The sequence below is a fragment of the Leiobunum rupestre genome, chromosome 2 (genome assembly GCF_980474605.1).
Source record: "Leiobunum rupestre chromosome 2, qqLeiRupe1.1.hap1, whole genome shotgun sequence".
NCBI lineage: Eukaryota > Metazoa > Arthropoda > Arachnida > Opiliones > Sclerosomatidae > Leiobunum > Leiobunum rupestre.
This window is the reverse complement of record NC_143385.1, coordinates 30075324-30081804: the sequence shown is the minus strand read 5'-3', so window position 1 is coordinate 30081804 and position 6481 is coordinate 30075324.

Here is a 6481-nt window from a genome sequence, read left to right as displayed (position 1 = left end):
GTTTGGATCCGGAAAATGTAATCAGCTTGAGACGGTGTAACAGTTGGCAGTTATTATGTATCAAATACTAAACCGAAATCGCTTCTTATTTAAGTTCAAAACCAGGTATTTCAAAATAGTCGTATTTGAAAAATTCATAATTTACGTATTTTAAAAATGTCAGCAAAACATAACTTCGGAAACTATACTCGTTTGTAATCTCAGAAAGAGAAAAAAGAGAAGTATAATTTGGATAAACATATTTATTTGTGGTCGTGTTATTTCGATTCGAGAAAATAATGCCAACTGCGTATTGTTTAAATATAAGTTATCTCTTAGAAAATGGAATTTTTCTGAGGCTGCAACTGAGTTACTATTTAAGTATTTTGGGAATACTTAAAGAGAATGACTCTATTGAGACAATTGTTAGCGTCGTTCCCAATATCCTCCGATGCCCCATACCCCTTCCACCTTGCCCCTGCTGACCTCCATGCCCTTCATGTTCCGCCCAATGCTCGATAAGTAAGCTTCTCCCTCTAATCAAATCAATCTCATTGGTTCCCTAAAATGAACGTTTTCCAACACGATTGAAGCGCACGATGGTGACGTTTTTCCTCCCCCCTCGTGTCAAAGGGAATATTCAATCACCATGCCCAAGGATCGTCTTCAATTAATCATGCTCCCTAGTTATAAATAACTACATTCTTGCTACAAATGAAGGTTTCAAATGTTAAAGTACTTTTTCAACTAATAAAGCCAATACGCGTAAATGGATTTACTTAGTTTTGGGTGTAAGGTGGCGCTAAACTTGGAGTCACTCAGTGACACTCGAACTAGCAACGCTTCGGGGCTTGAATGAATGAAAATTTCCTGACACGAAAGAAAAACAGAGAAGAGCCCTCTTAACGGCGATTGAAGCAGATTCTAATTGACATTCTTTAGGAAAAATATAATAAAGTTATTACAACTTAAGCCTGATGATACTTTATCACAAAATTCATCCTTATTGGATTTCGGAAAAACTTTTCAATACTCTTCACGAACTGTACAGGGACTGTCCACAACTAAGTTGACGCAAAAGATTTTCGACAACGCCCCTTCACATTCGTCATGAGGAATTTCAATTGCAAAGACCACCAACTCACTAAATTACGTCACAAATTCTCAAACCCTGGTTAATTATTATATCACCATAAGCCTTAAAATTATGAAATTTCTTTCAAAATTAAGCGTATTAGTTATTTCTTTTACCTCTAGAAGACTAAGCATATTCATATTCTCTAGTAACCTGAAGACATTCTTGCAATGGCTTTAGAAACAACTGAGAAAAATATTTAAGGTGAAGCACCAAGAAAGTTTTTAACGATTTTTTTTGACTAGATGGGGTAAAAACTATTAAAAAATTGCGCTATGTTGACTGGCTAGGATGAAAAATAATAATACTCTGTTAAAAAAAGGTGTTTTAATGGTATATTAAGGGTGTAATATCTGTAAAAAAACACCCTTTAATGTTATTTTAAACGCCCTAAAGGGATTTCTATTGTCACAAATTAAAAACTTGAAAAGGTGTATAAAGGGTGTTATATTACCCCGTAAATTGAGTGATTTAACACCTCGTAAGGGTGTAGCTCCCTTAAGGCAGTAGTTTAGTACCCTAAAAGGAGTATTTTAACACTTTAAATCGAGTATTGTAGGACCCTTACTGCAATAGTTTAGAACCTTAAAGGGAGTAGTTAAAAACTTTAAAGGGAGTATTATAGAACCCTTAAGGGAGTATTGTAGAACCATGAAGGGGGTAGTGTAACACCCTGAAGGGAGTCGTTTGGTACCCTAAAAGGAGTGGTCTTGTACCCTAGAGGGAGTAGATAATAACCCTGAAGGGAATAGTTTTATACCACAAACTGTTAACAAAGGAACCAAAACGGAGGACATAAGCACCACAAACAGTGTCAATAAACACCCTAGCAGGAAAACTGCTTTTTAAGGTGTGGAATAACATCCTTTATAAACCTGTTAAGGTGTTAAATATGGGACAAGAAAAAACCCTTAAAGGTTTGAAAATACACCTTTTTTTTAGAGTGTACCACCCGTATGTTTCAAAATTTACTTAACTTGTAATAAATTAATTACGAGACAATATAATTTTTAAAGCAGAAACAAGTTTAGCATTTATATAAAAATGTAAAAAAAATCCACCCCTTAAGGTAGTTTCATTGAAAACGGTACTTGAAAATTGGTCATGTTTAGAGTAACTTAACAAAATAAATGAATGGTTATTTAAAATTCGCCACTGACCTTGACTGAAAAGAAAGCATTGTATTTAACCCTAAATTATCGTTATGATAGAACGGCTTCTTAAAGTATTCTTAGATAATGTATGTAAGGGTTATTGGGTTTAACATTTTAAAGACATATAATCTCAGGTATTTCTGTAGTCCACGAAAAGGTTCCAATATGGTCCGCTTCCTCCTTCGGCGCTGCTAAGTGGTTTGTTGCGTAAGTAATCCCTCAAATAGTTGATTTTATAAAATGTCTTTACGCTTGCCCAACTTGTTGAAATGTTGCCCTGGAATAGTTCAGCCAATGCCTAAGAATGAGTTCATAAACTCTTTAGTGGGAGAGAAAACGGATCCACAGCTGAAGCGGGGAGGCAACATTTCAACAAGATGGCCAAGCTTATTTTATAAAAAGAACTATTGTTGGGGATCTTCAGCCAAAACTGCGTTGTAAATGAAATTCACTTTAAGAGAGGTTTCGCTTCTGTCAGAAAATAAATCCTAAATGCCTCTTCTTTACTATTTACACTTTAATAAAGAAATGTCTTAACTACATCTGCGTTCCAAAACTAAAAATAAGCCTCTTTGACCTTTATTTTCGTTCTTTTAAATAACGAGAGCTTCAGAAAGATAAAATATTATTTTCAAGAAAAATACAACAGTTCTTTATAAATAGAAAGAGGTTTTAAACAATAGAGCGAGAATTAGATATCTTTAAGATCTAGGAAAGATAAATACAGAATCATTCCCTCAAATACTGTTTTATGTCTCTACAAATAGGTACCGAAGAGAAAATGTAAGATTAGACTGTCGATAAATAGTTAGTCGTCGAACCCACCAATGAAATCGTTTCATCTACAGTGGGAAAGCGAGCAAGGTAAGAGTCTTTAAAAGCTCCATACTTCCCAGGAAATAACTCTTTTATTGAGAGCTTGACGCGGCAATGACTGAATGAGTTCTTGTGTGGCATAAAGCCTTTGAAAGTGCCTCGCTAAGGGGCGCTTTTATTTCTGAGATGACGTCATGCTCAGTATAATATATCCTAGAGAGATATGCTCATGATAAAAATGTATGGAAGGTGAACTGGGAAACAAAAATTAAATTGGCCCTGGTAAATGGTGTTTCGACCCATGTTATTTTCCAGATGGTTCTAAAAGTCTTTTAACCCATGTTTTTTTCCAGATTGCTCTAATGGTATTTCAACCCAAGTTATTTTTCAGATTTCTCTAATGGTGTTTCAACACATGTTATTTTCCAGATTGCTCTAATAGTGTTTCAACACATGTTATTTTCCAGATTGCTCTAATGGTGTTTCAACACATGTTATTTCCTAGATTTCTCTAATGGTGTTTAAATCCATGTTATTTTCCAGATTGCTCTAATGGTGTTTCAACACATATTATTTCCTAGATTGCTATAATGATGTTTCAACCCATGTTATTTTCCAGATTGCTCTAATGGTGTTTCAACACATATTATTTCCTAGATTGCTCTAATGGTGTTTCAACCCATGTTATTTTCCAGATTGCTCTAATGGTGTTTCAATCCATGTTATTTTCCAGATTGCTCTAATGGTGTTTCAACACATATTATTTCCTAGATTGCTCTAATGGTGTTTCAATCCATGTTATTTTCCAGATTGCTCTAATGGTGTTTCAACACATTATTTCCTAGATTGCTCTAATGGTGTTTCAACCCATGTTATTTTCCAGATTGCTCTAATGGTGTTTCAACACATATTATTTCCTAGATTGCTCTAATGGTGTTTCAATCCATGTTATTTTCCAGATTGCTCTAATGGTGTTTCAACACATTATTTCCTAGATTGCTCTAATGATGTTTCAACCCATGTTATTTTCCAGATTGCTCTAATGGTGTTTCAACACATATTATTTCCTAGATTGCTCTAATGGTGTTTCAACCCATGTTATTTTCCAGATTGCTCTAATGGTGTTTCAATCCATGTTATTTTCCAGATTTCTCTAATGGTGTTTCAACACATATTATTTCCTAGATAGCTCTAATGGTGTTTCAATCCATGTTATTTTCCAGATTGCTCTAATGGTGTTTCAACACATTATTTCCTAGATTGCTCTAATGGTGTTTCAACCCATGTTATTTTCCAGATTGCTCTAATGGTGTTTCAACACATATTATTTCCTAGATTGCTCTAATGGTGTTTCAATCCATGTTATTTTCCAGATTGCTCTAATGGTGTTTCAACACATTATTTCCTAGATTGCTCTAATGATGTTTCAACCCATGTTATTTTCCAGATTGCTCTAATGGTGTTTCAACACATATTATTTCCTAGATTGCTCTAATGGTGTTTCAACCCATGTTATTTTCCAGATTGCTCTAATGGTGTTTCAATCCATGTTATTTTCCAGATTGCTCTAATGGTGTTTCAACACATTATTTCCTAGATTGCTCTAATGGTGTTTCAACCCATGTTATTTTCCAGATTGCTCTAATGGTGTTTCAATCCATGTTATTTTCCAGATTTCTCTAATGGTGTTTCAACACATATTATTTCCTAGATAGCTCTAATGGTGTTTCAATCCATGTTATTTTCCAGATTGCTCTAATGGTGTTTCAACACATTATTTCCTAGATTGCTCTAATGGTGTTTCTACCCATGTTATTTTCCAGATTGCTCTAATGGTGTTTCAACACATATTATTTCCTAGATTGCTCTAATGGTGTTTCAATCCATGTTATTTTCCAGATTGCTCTAATGGTGTTTCAACACATTATTTCCTAGATTGCTCTAATGATGTTTCAACCCATGTTATTTTCCAGATTGCTCTAATGGTGTTTCAACACATATTATTTCCTAGATTGCTCTAATGGTGTTTCAACCCATGTTATTTTCCAGATTGCTCTAATGGTGTTTCAATCCATGTTATTTTCCAGATTGCTCTAATGGTGTTTCAACACATATTATTTCCTAGATTGCTCTAATGGTGTTTCAATCCATGTTATTTTCCAGATTGCTCTTATGGTCTTTCAACCCATGATATTTTTCAGATTTATCTAATGGTCTTTCAGCTCATGTTATTTTCCAGATGGCTCTAATGTTGTTTCAACCCATGTTTTTTTCCAGATGGCTCTAATGTTTTTTCAACCCATGTTATTTTCCAGATTGCTCTAATGGTGTTTTAACCCATGTTTTTTTCCAGATGGCTTTAATGTTTTTTCAACCCATGTTATTTTCCAGATTGCTCTAATGGTGTTTTAACCCATATGTTACTTTGAACGTCAGCCTAATGGTGTTACAACTCACTTTACTTTAAAAGTCAGCCCAATAGTGTTTCAACTCATGTTCATTTGAAAGTCTGTTTATTGATGTTACAACCCGTGTTACTTTGAACGTCAGTCCAAAGGAGTTTCAACCCATGTTACAATACCATAGTGTTTCAATCTACGCCAACTTGTAGATTGGTTTAATGTGGTTTCTAACCATATAACTTTGAAGATGAACCTAATGGAGTTTAAAAAATGAGGAATCCTTGAAATTTCTCTAAAATCAACTAATGGAATATGTCAAAAGGTAATTAATTTACATAATTAGTCCTTGTCCTACACTTAAATCAAACCGATCATTTTCAGCTTATGAAAATGCTCTCCTACGCATTTTTGCCTCCTTATTTAAATACATAGAAAGTCGCAAGATGACTTGGGCCTTAGGTGGTGCCTTGGTTATTAGACAAGATTATTATTATTTTTGTAAATTATCTTCAAATGTTCACAGCTAAGGAAATAACTGTCTCTCTTTTTCGTTGTATAGAAGTCAATACACCACTTCAATAATACTGTCAGAGCAAGCGTTGTTATTTACGGCTCATCTGTTGTCAGAAAACAGTAATTCTTAGTATTTGATACCTATTTCCGTTCCTATAAAACTGACAGTAAAAAAACTGCCGTAGATAACGCCACAGTAAATACTTTTAAGAGACGTTTTGGATTACGACTATTTTGTACAGTTAGGAAACTTCCTTAAAAAACAAATTTCTAAAGGAATTGTTTAGATTATTCTGTAATATTTCTGTAGATTATTCTATTATCATTGACAAATATTATATTCTAAAGGCGTTCGCAATATAAATTAAGGGACATACCTTAATAGGCCTACCATATGATAGAAATAATTTTTTTTTAATTTAACTTTAGTCGGCTTAAAAAGGAAAGACTTCAACGATACGAATCTTCATACCGAATAAGTT